This window comes from Balaenoptera ricei, chromosome 7 (assembly GCF_028023285.1).
Source record: "Balaenoptera ricei isolate mBalRic1 chromosome 7, mBalRic1.hap2, whole genome shotgun sequence".
NCBI classification, from domain to species: domain Eukaryota; kingdom Metazoa; phylum Chordata; class Mammalia; order Artiodactyla; family Balaenopteridae; genus Balaenoptera; species Balaenoptera ricei.
Window position 1 is genome coordinate 41,938,019 of NC_082645.1, and position 15,588 is coordinate 41,953,606.

Consider the following 15,588-nt stretch of genomic DNA (forward strand, 5'->3'; position numbering starts at 1 on the left):
TCCCCTGCCCAGGACCAGTGGCCAGGTGCGCAGGGCACAGGATGAAAGGTCCCTGCTAAAAGAGAGCTCACCATCCTGGCCATCCCGTGCTCAGATTCCTGAGTCTGGCACCTACAGGGACACAGGGAATCTACATACATAGCTTCAAAGTCAAAGAGAGCATGAGTAAGAAAAGCAAATAGCTGGCTAGTATGCAGAAGTTCAATTCCACTCCTAAGAAATACAAATTGAAATCATAACAGGATCCCCTTTTTCCATGATTAGATTGGCAAAAATTAAAAAGTGTTGGTAATACCCAGTGTCAGCCAGAGTGTGAGGAAACATCAGTGTTGCTGCAAGCATAGATAGGTGTAAGCATTTCTAAGGATTTTGGCCCCTCTCAAAAATGTAAAGTGAAAAAAAAAAAAAAAAGTAAAAATGCATATATATCCTCAGAATTAGCAACTCCACTTTCAGAACTGAACTGAAGTTACAGTGCACAAGTAGAACTAAGATACTGTACAGATTTTAATTGTGCACTGCTTGTAATACAATAATTTTTTTCGGAAAGTCTGGGATCCACCCAGTTAAACCATGAAATAGAACTATTTATTATATGGTCGATGGCACATCTGTAAGGCCTAAAGCTATGAAGATTTTAAAACAATGAGGTAGATCTATATGTAATTCCCCAATTTATATTTTATATTCAGATTCCTACACTTAAATGCCCACTTGAATGTCTGATAAGCATGTGAGGCCTAATAGGACCTTCCTCCCACTCTTCCCTCTCAGTAAATAGCACTACCACCCACTGAGGAACTTAAACTCAGAACTCACTTGTCTTCCTTAACTCCTCTTTTCCTTAGCTCCGTTAGTACATTCCATAAACTGCACACTCTCTCCAACTTTATCTCTACCACCCAGATCAACTGCATCCTCCGCCTTCGGCCTTGTTCCCCTTCAATTCATTCTGGATACCACACCCAGGATGATATTTTTTAAATGTAAATCAGGTTTGATCCCTGTCTGAACACTTCATTATTTTCCCATTGCACTTTGAATAAAATTTACTTCCCCACCAAGGGGGCTTTTCCCTGCCCTGTTTCTACGTCATGGCCTGGATGGCTCCTCCCTGATATTCACTTAACTGGCTCATTGCTGTCATTGGAGCCTTAGCTCAAATGAGCCCTCTTCAGGGAGACTGTTTCTGATCGCCCAGTCTAAATTTGTCCCCCCAGTTATTATTCTATCACCCTGTTATTCCATCTTAATAGCACTCACACCTTTCTAAAAATATGAAGATACATTTGTTTATTTTTTCTTACCTGTCACCCCCCTCAACACAATAGACAGTAGTGTTGCAGGAAGGGTGACCCATTCCAGGGCCCGAGAGTCGGCTCTTGTCTAACTCCCAAAAATGAATTGTCTGAGGAGACACACGTGCTGACAAAGCAAGAGACTTAATTGGGAAGAGGCGCTCGGGTGGAAAGCAGCAGGGTAAGGGAACCAGGAGAACTGCTCTGCCACGTGGCTCGCAGCCTCGGGTTTTATGGTGATGGGGTTAGTTTCCGGGTTGTCTCTGGCCAATCACTCTGACTCAGGGTCCTTCCCGGTGGCGGGTGCATGGCTCAGCCAAGATGGATTCCAGCGAGAAGGATCCTGGGAGGTTTGTAGGACATATGGGCTGGTGTCTCCTCTCTCCTTTTGACCTTTCCCGAATTCTTCTGGTTGATGGTAGCTTGTTAGTTCCATGTTCCTTACCAGGACCTCCTGTCGTAAGATAACTCATGCAAGTGGTTACAGTAGGGCCTGGCCAGGGCAGATGGTTTTGGTCAGTGGTTCCCCTAACAGTAGTGCTGCTTACCAACATTCCTTGTTGTCAATTCAATCCCATGTGGAGGGATCGCCCTTCTCCCTTTGATGTTAGGCATGGCCATATGATTCATTCAGCCAATGAAATGTGAGAAGAATTGACATGTCTCATAATTGGATGGAAGCATTTCATTGCCAGTGCAAGAGTCTGCAACACTCTCTTTGCCTTGGTGCACAGAGAAGCATGTATTGAAGGCAACATGCATCAGTGAGCCAACACATAGAACACAGCTGCAAGAGGGAGTTGCCTGGACCCACAACAAAATTTACGTGAATGAGAAATAACTTTGATGTTTAAAACCACTGAACATTTTTTCAGCAATATCACCTAGCCTACTCTGACTAATATATCCAAGCCGTTAGAAAAAAAGAACACCGTGAAAATATTTGCAAATCACACATCTGATAAGGGATTTGTATTCAGAATACACAAAGAACTCTTACAACTCAAAAATAAGATAACCCACTTAAAAATGGACAAAAATTGAATAGCTATTTTTATCAAAGCAGATACATGAATTCATAATATGCACATGAAAATATGCTCAACATGATTAGTCGTTAAAGAAATGCAAATTAAAACTATGAAATACCACTCCATACTGACTAAAATGGTTGTAATCAAAAAGACAGACAACAGCAAATGTTAAGAATGTGGAGAAATGAGAACTCTCATGCATCACTGGTGGGAAAGCAAAATGTTACAGCCACCTTTGAAAACAGTTGAGCAGTTTATCAAAAGTTAAGCATAAATTTACCATATGACCAAGAAAATTCACTCCTAGATAACTACCCAAGAGAAATGAAAACATGCATGCAAACAAAGACTTATAAGCAAATGTTCATAACATTATACGTAATAGCCAAGAAGTAGAAATAACCCAAATGGCCATCAATTGCTTAAAGGATAAATAAAATGCATTATATATATATATATATATATATATATATATATATAGTATGTACATAATATATATATTATATGTATATTATATATATATATATACACATACACACATTTATACACAATGTAATATTACTTGGCAATAAAAAGGAATGAAATACTGATACATGTTATAACAAGGATGAAGCTCAAAAAAATCATACTAAGTACAAAAAAACTAGACACAAAAGGCCATATAGTGGCCACATTTAACCAGAAAAGACAAATATGTGAAGAGAGAAAGTAGAACAGTGATGCCTTGGGCTGGAGGCAGAAACAAAGATTAACTGTAAATGGACATGAGCACCATAATCCAAACTGGGATCCTCTCCAGGGAATAATGAGAGATCTCAGATTAGAGTCGACAATGCCGGTCTACTCATCTGTGAGATCAAATCTGACCCAGGGTGACCCTTAACCTTGTATGTGCCAACTATTCCAACTTGTATGTGCTGACAGCATTCAGGACATGCTACCCCAAAATATGGCTCCTTGGCATACTGAATATTTCAAACTGAAGGAAATGGCATGTACTAGAAGGACTTTCTGACCTTCCCCCCACCACCCCGAAGCAGGTCATAAAACCCTCATGTGAGAGGTGCCCTCCGTATACCCACAGGAAAAGAACATCCTTATCTCCAAAGACAGAGGGACACAGAGAGGAATCTGAGTGACTAGGCCTTACTAAGCTTCCCTCAGTTTACTACACTTAGCTGATACTCTATGTCCTATCATTTTCTACTTTCTACCACATTACTATCAACCCTAGCATGGAAACACTCGGGTTTAACCATTTCTTCCCGTTTCAATTTCCTTGTGAAGCTTCCCATGTCACAAAAAATTTATATTAAATAAATGTGTATGCTTTTCTCCCGTTAATCTGTCTTTGTCAGTTTAATTTCCAGATCCAAACAGGGACCCTAAGAGGCTTGAGGAAAACTTCCCCCGCACAGTGCCAAACTGCCTCTGAGGAAGCGTGAGTCCAAATGTGGCCAAAATAATTCTAGCAACTTATTACTAAAACTACATCCAAAAGAAAAAATTTTAATCTCTCACAGCCCCAATTAGAAGGCCTCCTATCTCTCTATACTTTTTTTCTGTCTCACAGCTTAAGTAAAATCAAACTGGTCAACATTTTCCTGAATATTTTTAATCTGTGATACCGAAAAAACAAAAACAAAACCTATTACTAGATGTTTCACCTGTATCTTGATAATTACTTATTTTCATAAGATGTGGCATTCATTGGAAAGATTTCTAAAAATAGGATAAAAAGAAAGTTATTTTTAAAGGTGTAGCAGTCAATGCTGAAAGGGAGCAGTGAAATAGTCCTTTCTTGCACTATTTATAAAAGTACAGACTGATGCCTACCTTTCTGGAAAGCATATGTATCACCCTGTTATTCCATATGTAGCCATATGTATCAAGATCCTTAAAAGAATTTATATCCTTCTGTCAAACTAGTATCACCTGTCAAACTAGTATCACCTTGAAATAAGGTCAGAACTTCAGAAAAAGATGTGTATAACAAGATATATAAAGGTTGATGTACACCTTAGCACTTATAAGTATGAAAAAATTGGAAACAATCAATGTCCAACAATAGGGAAAAAATAACATAGGATACTTTCATAGGATACTTTCACAAGGTGAAATGTAACATGATTAAAAAATAAAAAGACTGGAAAGGAGGACATAAAAATGTTTACCATTATCTGTGGGGGTGAATTTTTGGTGATTTTTATTATCTTCAATATACTTTGTGTATTTTTCAAGAATAAGCATCTTTTTCTTTGCAAATACCAACAGGATATCATTAATGCTATTCACTATACAGTTTTGGCTTTCTGCCTTCCAAGCATATGATAGGATTGAACATCCAAGTTCTTTTATAGTTGGGTGGAACTGTATATTTAGTTCTGGTTGAGTTGTGAATGGAAGGAACATTTCTGGACCGAGAATTTCATTGCCAGTTCAAGACCCTTCAAAACTCTTTTCCTCTGGCATGGCATCTAGCAATAAAATTGGTGGCGGCTGTTACCCTGGTTCACTGAGTGTCTACCACGAGCATTCCTTTCGTTGACCCAACATGGACATGCAGCATGAACAATGAGTAAACTTTTGTTGTTTTAGGTCTCTGAAATTTAGAGATAATCTGTCACATCAGCATCACATAGTCTATCCCAACTGATACAGAAACTGGTATTCTGAAGTGGAGTATTGTTGTAGCGAAAAGAAAAGGAAAGGAAAGGAAAGGGAAAAGAGAAGAGAAGAGAAGGAAAGGAAAGAAAAGAAAACAAAAGAAAAGAAAATCCACAACACAATCTAAAATACAGGGTTTAGCTCAGAGACCAAATGGCAGGTGATTAGAAAATAGTTATCAGAGATTAGGATGCTGATCCGTATTATGTAGTGGAAAAACACTTGGTAAAACTGTCACACATGATAGCTTGGAAGGCAAATAATATACCTAATTAGCTTGTAGGTTTTTAAAAAAAAAGTGTGAAAACCAAAATAGTAGCATATGTCTTGGCGCATTTAACAAAGTAATATAAGAAAGAAATGAGCTTAGAAAAGAATTTGGCCAGTTTGAAAGCAGGAATAACAGGGAACAGATAAAGTCCAGAAATATGGGAACTTGCAGGGTTGGATGTAAACAATGCTTTTCATTCTCAAATGATAAAACTGAGAAGAACTTGGAGTAAAAAAGGCTGATTAGAACTTTGCTTTACAGCAAGGATCAAATCAATGATCAAATCAAGGTTCAAATCTCTGAACAAGCTAAGGTCCCTCAGAGCAAAAACAGCAAGTAAGATTGTGGAATTCAATAAACCCTTTCAACTAGACTAATTCAGGGAAAAGAAATTATAAGTGTCCTGATAGACTCAAATCAAGTGAAGAGAGGGAGAGACGGGGGCCAAGAAATCAGAGAATTACAGCTACTCTAAAAAGAGAAGTCTAGAAAAAAAAAAAAAAACTGTAGGTGTGGCTATTGGCATATGTAAGCTGACCAGACCTTAGTCTATTTTAATAGATAAGAAGCCTGTTAAGTTTTTGAATTACACCACCTAACTTGCCACTGGCCCAGGTAAAGAGACTATGACTGTTCAAAACTTTAAAAACTTGGTCCCAAACGTTAATCATAGGAAGTGTGCCAAGTGAGGAAGCTTTTCAGCCTCCAAGAAAAATATATTATGAATCTCCATTCTAGATATGGCCCAGGAAAATAATGGAAAAAGAAGAATGTCCAGGAGCTATGAGGACAATGAGTAAGAGAAGAATTTCCAGAGAGTGGAATCCCAGCCGACCCAATAACTCCACGGGATTTCAGAATGGCTTTGGCCTAGTGACTGCTATGTGTCTCCCATTCTTCCCTTTTTCAAATGTAAGAGTTGATTGCAGTTATCTTGTTCTGGTCCCACCACTGTATATTGGGGGGTCTCTAGATAAAGAAAAGTAACATTCAGCCCTGATACAGAAACTTCCACATATCACCTAGAGTTCTTGCACTTTGAGTATGTTGTTATGATTGGGTGAGATTTGGGGGTTTTCTCCCTTGGGGATGGGGTGAGTGTGAGTGTACTTTGTGTGTGAAGAAGAGTGATCCAAATATTGATGACCAGGAACGACCTTCAAGATGGAGGAGGAGTAAGACGTGGAGATCACCTTCCTTCCCAAAAATATATCAAAAATACAACTACATGTGGAACAACTCCTACAGAACACCTACTGAATGCTGGCAGAAGACCTCAGACTTCCCAAAAGGCAAGAAACTCCCCACGTACCTGGGTAGGGCAAAAGAGAAAACAGACAAAAGAATAGGCATGGGACCTGACCCTCTGGGAGGGAGCTGTGAAGGAGGAAAAGTTTCCACACACTAGGAGGCCCCTTCACTGGCGGAGATGGGGTGTGGGCGGAGGGGAAGCTTCGGAGCCACGGAGGAGAGTGCAGCAACAGGGGTGCAGAGGGCAAAGCAGAGAGATTCCCGCAAAGAGGACTGGTGCCGACCAGCACTCACCAGCCTGAGAGGCTTGTCTGCTCACCGCCCGGGCAGGTGGGGGCTGGGAGCTGAGGTTCGGGCTTTGGAGGTCAGATCCCAGGGCGAGGACTGGGGTTGACTGCGTGAACACAGCCTGAAGGGGGCTAGTGCATCACAGCTAGCAGGGAGGAAGTCTGGGAAAAACTCTGAAACTGCTTAAGAGGCAAGAGACCATTGTTTCAGAGTGCGCAAGGAGAGGGGATTCAGAGCACTGCCTAAACGAGCTCCAGAGATGGGTGCAAGCGGCGGCTAACAGCACAAACACCAGAGACGGGCATGAAACGCTAAGGCTGCTGCTGCAGCCACCAAGAAACCTGTGTGCAAGCACAGGTCACTAACCACACCTCACCTCCCGGGAGCCTGTGCAGCTCGCCACTGCCAGGGTCCCGTAATCCAGGGACAACTTCCCTGGGAGAACACACGGCATGCCTCAGACTGTTACCACGTCACACTGGCCTCTGCCGCTGCAGGCTCGCCCCACATTCCATACCCCTCCCTCTCCCCAGCCTGAGTGAGCCAGAGCCCCCTAATCAGCTGCTACTTTAACCCCATCCTGTCTTGGGGGAGAACAGATGCCCTCAAGCGACCTATACGCAGAGGCAGGGCCAAATCGAAAGCTGAACCCCAGGAGCTGTGCGTACAAAGAAGAGAACGGGAAGTCTCTCCCAACAGCCTCAGGAGCAGTGGATTAAATATCCACAATCACCTTGATGTACCCTGCATCTGTGGAATACCTGAATAGACAACGAATCATCCCAAAATTGAGGCAGTGGACTTTGGGACCAACTGTAGACTTGGGGATTGCTTTCTGCATCTAACTTGTTTCTGGTTTTATGTTTATTTTAATTTAGTATTTAGAGCTTATTATCATTGGTAGATTTGTTTATTGATTTGGCTGCTCTCTTCCTTTTTTTTTTTAAATATATATATTTTTTCCTTCTTCCCTTTTTGTGAATGTGTATGTGTATGCTTCTTTGTGTGATTCTGTCTGTATAGCTTTGCTTTTACCATTTGTCCTAGGGTTCTGTCTGTCCTTTTTTTTTTTTTTACTGTATCGTTTTTAGTGCTTGTTATCATTGGTGGATTTGTTTTTTGGTTTGGTTGTTCTCTTATTTCTTTCTTTTTTAAATTACTTTCTAATTTTTAAATTTTTAATAATTTTTTAAATTTTTATTTTAATAACTTTATTTTATTTTATTTTTCTTTCTTTCTTTCTTTCTTTCTTTTTCTCCCTTTTCTTCTGAGTTGAGCAGCTGACAGGGTCTTGGTGCTCTTGCCGGGTGTCAGGCCTGAGCCTCTGAGGTGGGAGAGCCGAGTTCAGGACATTGGTCCACCAGAGACCTCCCAGCCTCATGTAACATCAAACGGCAAAGGCTCTCACAGAGATCTCCATCTCAATGCTAAGACCCAGCTCCACTCAACAACCAGCAAGCTACAGTGCTGGACACCATATGGCAAAGAACTAGCAAGACAGGAACACAACCTCACCCATTAGCAGAGAGGCTGCCTAAAATCATAAGTTCACAGGCAGCCCAAAACACACCACTGGATGCGGTCCTGTCCACCAGAAAGACAAGATCCAGTCTCATCCACTAGAACACAGGCACCAGTCCCCTCCACCAGGAAGCCTACACAACCCACTGAACAAACCTTACCCACTGGGAGCAGACACCAAAAACAACGGGAACTACAAACCTGCAGCCTGTGAAAAGGAGATCCCAAACACAGTAAGTTGAGCAAAATGAGAAGACAGAGAAATACACAGCAGATGAAGGAGCAAGGTAAAAACCCACCAAACCAAACAAATGAAGAGGAAATAGGCAGCATACCTGAAAAACAATTCAGAGTAATGATAGTAAAGATGATCCAAAATCTTGGAAATAGAATGGAGAAAACACAAGAAACGTTTAACAAGGACCTAGAAGAACTAAAGAGCAAACAAACAATGATGAACAACACAATAAATGAAATTAAAAATCCCTATAAGGAATCAATAGCAGAATAACTGAGGAAGAAAACGGATAAGTGACCTGGAAGATAAAATAATGGAAATCATTATCGCAGAGCAGAATAAAGAAAAAAGAATGAAAAGAATTGAGGCCAGTTTCAGAGACCTCTGGGACAACATTAAACACACCAACATTTGAATTATAGGGGTCCCAGAAGAAGAGAAAAAAAAAGGGACTGAAAAAATATTTGAAGAGATTATAGTTGAAAACTTCCCTAATATGGGAAAGGAAATAGTCAATCAAGTCCAGGAAGCACAGAGAGTCCCATACAGGATAAAGCCAAGGTGAAACATGCCAAGACACATCTTAATCAAACTATCAAAAATTAAATACAAAGGAAAAATATTAAAAGCTGTAAGGGAAAAGCACCAAATAATATACAAGGGAATCCCTATAAGGTTAACATCTGATATTTCAGCAGAAACTCTGAAAGCCAGAAGGGAGTGGCAGGACATATTTAAAGTGATGAAAGGGGAAAAGCTACAATCAAAATTACTCTACCCAGCAAGGATATCATTCAGATTTGATGGAGAAATTAAAACCTTTATAGACAGGCAAAAGCTAAGAGAATTCAGCACCACCAACACAGCTTTACAACAAATGCTAAAGGAACTTCTCTAGGCAGGAAACACAAGAGAAGGAAAAGACCTACAATAACAAACCCAAGACAATTAAGAAAATGGTAATAGGAACATACATATCGACAACTACCTTAAATGTAAATGGATTAAAATGCTACAACCAAAAGACATAGACTGGCTGAATGGATACAAAAACAAGACCCATATATATGCTGTCTACAATAGAACCACTTCAGATCTAGGGACACATACAGACGGAAAGTGAGGAGATGGAAAAAGATATTCCATGCAAATGGAAATCAAAAGAAAGCTGGTGCAGCAATTCTCATATCAGGCAAAAAAGACTTTAAAATAAAGACTATTAAAAGAGACAAAGAAGGACACTACATAATGATCAAGGGATCAATGCTAGAAGAAGATATAACAATTGTAAATATTTATGCACCCAACATAGGCGCACCTCAATACATAGGGCAAATGCTAACAACCATAAAAGGGGAAATTGAGAGTAACACAATCATAGTAGGGGACTTTAACACCTCAATTTTACCAATGGACAGATCATCCAAAATGAAAATAAATAAGGAAACACAAGCTTTAAATGAGACATTAAACAAGATGGACTTAATTGATATTTATAGGACATTCCATCCAAAAACAACAGAATACACTTCTTCTCAAGTGCTCATGGAACATTCTCCAGGATAGAGCATTTCTTGGATCACAAATCAAGCCTTGGTAAATTTAAGAAAATTGAAATTGTATCAAGTATCTTTTCCAACCACAACGCTATCAGACTAGATATCAATTACAGGAAAAAATCTGTAAAAAATACAAACACATGGAGACTAAACAATACACTACTAAATAACCAAGAGATCACTGAGGAAATCAAAGAGGAAATCAAAAAATACCTAGAAACAAATGACAATGAAAACATGATGACCCAAAACCTATGGGATGCAGCAAAAGCAGTTCTAAGAGGGAAGTTTATACCAATACAACCTATTTCAAGAAACAAGAAACATCTCAAAAAAACAACCTAGCCTTACACCTAAAGCAATTAGAGAAAGAAGAACAAAAAGACCCCAAAGTTAGCAGAAGGAAAGGTATCATAAAGATCAGATCAGAAATAAATGAAAAAGAAATGAAGGAAACAATAGCAAAGATCAATAAAACTAAAAGCTGGTTCTTAGAGAAGATAAAATTGATAAACCATTAGCCAGACTCATCAAGAACAAAAGGGAGAAGACGCAAATCAATAGAATTAGAATTGAAAAAGGAGAAGTAACAACTGACACTGCAGAAATACAAAGGATCATGAGACATTACTACAAGCAACTATATGCCAATAAAATGGACAACCTGGAAGAAATGGACAAATTCTTAGAAAAGCACAACCTTCCAAGACTGAACCGGGAAGAAATAGAAAATATAAACAGACCAATCACAAGCACTGAAATTGAAACTGTAATTAAAAATCTTCCAACAAACAAAAGTCCAGGACCAGATGGCTTCACAGGCGAATTCTATCAAACATTTAAAGAAGAGCTAACACCTATCCTTCTAAAACTCTTACAAAATATAGCAGAGGGAGGAAAACTCCCAAACTCATTCTACGAAGCCACCATCACCCTGATACTAACACCAGACAAAGATGTCACAAAGAAAGAAAACTACAGGCCAATATCACTGATGAACATAGATGCAAAAATCCTCAACAAAATACTAGCAAACAGAATCCAACAGCACATGAAAAGGGTTATACACCATGATCAAGTGGGGTTTATCCTAGGAATGCAAGGATTCTTCAATATACCCAAATCAATCAATGTGATAAACCATATTAACAAACTGAAGGAGAAAAACCACATGATCATCTCAATAGATGAAGAATAAGCTTTTGACAAAATTCAACACCCATTTATGATAAAAACCCTCCAGAAAGTAGCCATAGAGGGAACTTACCTCAACATAATAAAGGCCATATATGACAAAACCACAGCCAACATCATTCTCAATGGTGAAAAACTGAAACCATTTCCTCTAAGATCAGGAACAAGACAAAGTTGTCCACCCTCACCACTATTATTCAACACAGTTTTGGAAGTTTTAGCCACAGCAATCAGAGAAGAAAAAGAAATAAAAGGAATCCAAATTGGAAAAGAAGCAGTAAAGTTGTCACTGTTTGCAAATGACATGATACTATACAGAGAATCCTAAACATGTTACCAGAAAACTACTAGAGCTAATCAATGAATTTGGTAAAGTAGCAGGATACAAAATTAATGCACAGAAATCTCTTGCATTCCTATACACTAATGATGAAAAATCTGAAAGACACTGATGAAAGAAATTAAAGGTGATACAAACAGATGGAGAGATATAACATGTTCTTGGATTGGAAAAATCAACATTGTGAAAATGACTGTACTACTCAAAGCAATCTATAGGTTCAATGCAATCCCTATCAAACTACCAAGGGCATTTTTCAAAGAACTCGAACAAGAAATTCTATGACATAAATCACAGCAAGATCCTTTTTGACCCACCTCCTAGAGAAATGGAAATATAAACAAAAATAAACAAATGGGGCCTAATGAAAGTTAAAAGTTTTCACATAGCAAAGGAAACTATAAACAAGAGGAAAATACAACCCTCAGAATGGGAGAAAATATTTTCAAACGAAGCAACTGACAAAGGATTAATCTCCAAAATATATGAGCAGCTCATGCAGCTCAATATCAAAAAAACAAATAACACAATCCAAAAATGGGCAGAAGACCTAAATGGACATTTCTCTAAAGAAGATATACAGATTGCCAACAAACACATGAAAGGATGCTCAACATCACTAATCATTAGAGAAATGCAAATCAAAACTACAATGAACTATCAACACAGACCAGTCAGAATGGCCATCATCAAAAAATCTACAAATGGGCTTCCTTGGTGGCGCAGTGGTTAAGAATCCACCTGCCAATGCAGGGGACACGGGTTCGAGCCCTGGTCTGGGAAGATCCCACATGCCACGGAGCAACTGAGCCCGTGTGCCACAACTACTGAGCCTGCACTCTAGAGCCTGCAAGCCACAACTACTGAGCCCACGTGCCACAACTACTGAAGCCCATGCGCCTAGAGCCCGTGCTCCACAACAAGAGTAGCCACCGCAATGAGAAGCCCACGCACCGCAACGGAGAGTAGCCCCCACTCGCCGCAACTAGAGAACGCCCGCGTGCAACAACAAAGACCCAACACAGCCAAAAATAAATAAATAAATAAATAAAATTTTTAAAAAAATCTACAAACAATAAATGCTGGAGAGGGTGTGGAGAAAAGGGAACCCTCTTGCACTGTTGGTGGGAATGTAAGTTGATACAGCCACTATGGGGAACAGTATGGAGGTCCTTAAAAAACTAAACATAGAACTACCATATGACCCAGCAATCCCACTACTGAGAGTATACCCTGAGAAAACCATAATTCAAAAAGAGTCATGTACCACAATGTTCCATGCAGCGCTATTTACAATAGCCAGGACATGGAAGCAACCTAAGTGTCCATCGACAGATGAATGGATAAAAAAGCTGTGGCACATATATACAGTGGAATATTACTCAGCCATAAAAAGAAACAAAATTGAGTTACTTGTAGTGAGGTGGATGGACTTATAGACTCTCATATAAAGTGAAGTAAGTCAGAAAGAAAAAAACAAATAACATATGCTAACACATATATATGGAATCTAAAAAAAAAAAAAATGGGGCTTCCCTGGTGGCACAGTCGTTGAGAATCTGCCTGCCAATGCAGGGGACACGGGTTTGAGCCCTGGTCTGGGAAGATCCCACATGCCGTGGAGCAACTAGGCCCGTGAGCCACAATTACTGAGCCTGCGTGTCTGGAGCCCATGCTCTGCAACAAGAGAGGCCGCGATAGTGAGAGGCCCGCGCACCACGATGAAGAGTGGTCCCCGCTTGCCGCAACTAGAGAAAGCCCTCGAACAGAAACGAAGACCCAACACAGCCAAAATAAATAAATAAATAAATAAATAATTAAAAACAACAATTGGTTATGAAGAACCTAGGGGCAGGACAGGAATAAAGACACAGATGTAGAGAATGGACCTGAGGACATGGGGAGGGAGAAGGGTAAGCTGGGACGAAGTGAGAGAGTAGCATGGACATATATACACTACCAAATGTAAAATAGATAGCTAGTGGGAAGCAGCCGCATAGCACAGGGAGATCAGCTGGGTGCTTTGTGTCCACCTAGAGGGGTGGGATAGGGAGGGTGGGAGGGAGGGAGACTCAAGAGGGAAGAGATATGGGGATATATGTATATGTATAGCTGATTCACTTTGTTATAAAGCAGAAACTAACACACCATTGTGAAGCAATTAAACTTCAATAAAGATGGTAAAAAAAAAACATATTGATGACCAGTAGGACAGGACATACTACACTTATTATTCTGGCTCAACTATATCTAGTTCTTCTAATTTTTACAAGACAGAATTTTCTATCCCTCTTATATTTTCTTTCTTTTCTTTTTTTCTTTTTTTTTGACACACCGCATGGCATCTGGGATCTTAGTTCCCCGACCAGAGACCCGACCCATGCCCCCTGCTGTGGAAGCGAGGAGTCCTAACCATTGGACTGCCAGGGAATTTCCTAGCCCCTTTATGTTTCAGTGAGGCCATATGACTATTTCTGGCAAATGAGATGTGAGAGGAAATGGCACAGGTCACTTCTGGATCACAGCATTTAATTGCTGGTACAAGACTCTCCAGATTTCACTTTTCCCCACCTGCATGATTCTGGAAGCATGTCTCAAGATGGGGTCTGAAGTGATAAAGACAGAGTCCCTTACCAACTTTTGTTGGACATTCAGCATGAGTGAGAATTAAACTTTTATTTACTAGGTCTCCAAGATTTGGGAGGTTGTGCTATCACAGCATAACCCAGTCTCTCCTGACTGATAAATCTACAAACAGCAAAAGGGACTTGTAATTCCACATTATCTGTCTTTCCTGACTTATATAATGACAAAGTCTTTTCACACATTAATAAGTGGAGATAGCTCATCCTGGACACATAGTTGAAGGCTTCCTACCATAACATGCAATACGTTAAATAGTCAATACAGTATCTTTTGGTATTTTTTTTTAATTTATTTTATTTATTTATTTTTGGCTGTGTTGGGTTTTCGTTGCTGCACACAGGCTTTCTCTAGTTGCGGTGAGCAGGGGCTACTCTTCGTTGCAGTGCACGGGCTTCTCATTGCGGTGGTTTCTCTCGTTGCAGAGCACGGGCTCTAGGCACGTGGGCTTCAATAGTTGCGGCACGCGGGCTCAGTAGTTGTGGTTCACGGGCTCTAGAGCACAGGCTCAGCAGTTGTGGCGCACGGGCTCAGCTGCTCCACGGCATGTGGGATCTTCCCGGACCAGGGATCGAACCCCTGTCCCCTGCATTGGCAGGCGGATTCCTAACAACTGCGCCACCAGGGAAGCCCTCTTTTGGTATATTTTAAAGAAAACTTTCCTCCTATAAAATCTGTAAAACTCTGGAAATAAGCAGGAGAGCCAGTGCTTGATTTCTGAGTTTTCGTCAGATCACACACAGGTGGAATGGTGAAAGGAACCCAAAGAAAAAGCATAATTTTCTAGGATAAGTAACATTTATCAAAACCATTGTGAAAATTTTAAATCAAATGAAATTATCTATTTTACTGCCTGAGGAAGGCCCCCAAAAGGAACAAAAGTGACTGCTTCCAACTTTGTCCTAAATATTAGGAAAAATTTATTTCTAATTGGCAGTCTGCCACAGACTAAATATAACACCCTCTGTGCTAGTGAGACTGTACCAATCGAAATTAAATGAGGTTCTTTAAATTTTTCTTCTTAATATATTTTTTAAATTAATTTATTATTTTTGGCTGCGTTGGGTCTTCGTTGCTGCATGTGGGCTTTCTCTAGTTGCAGCGAGCGGGAGCTACTCTTTGGTACAGTACACAGGCTTCTCACTGCGATGGCTTGTCTTTGTTGAGGAGCATAGGCTCTAGGCGTGCAGTGGGCTTCAGTAGATGTGGCTCACAGGCTGAAAGGCGCAGGCTCAGTACTTGTGGAGCACGGGCCCAGCTGCTCCGCGGCATGTGGGATCCTCC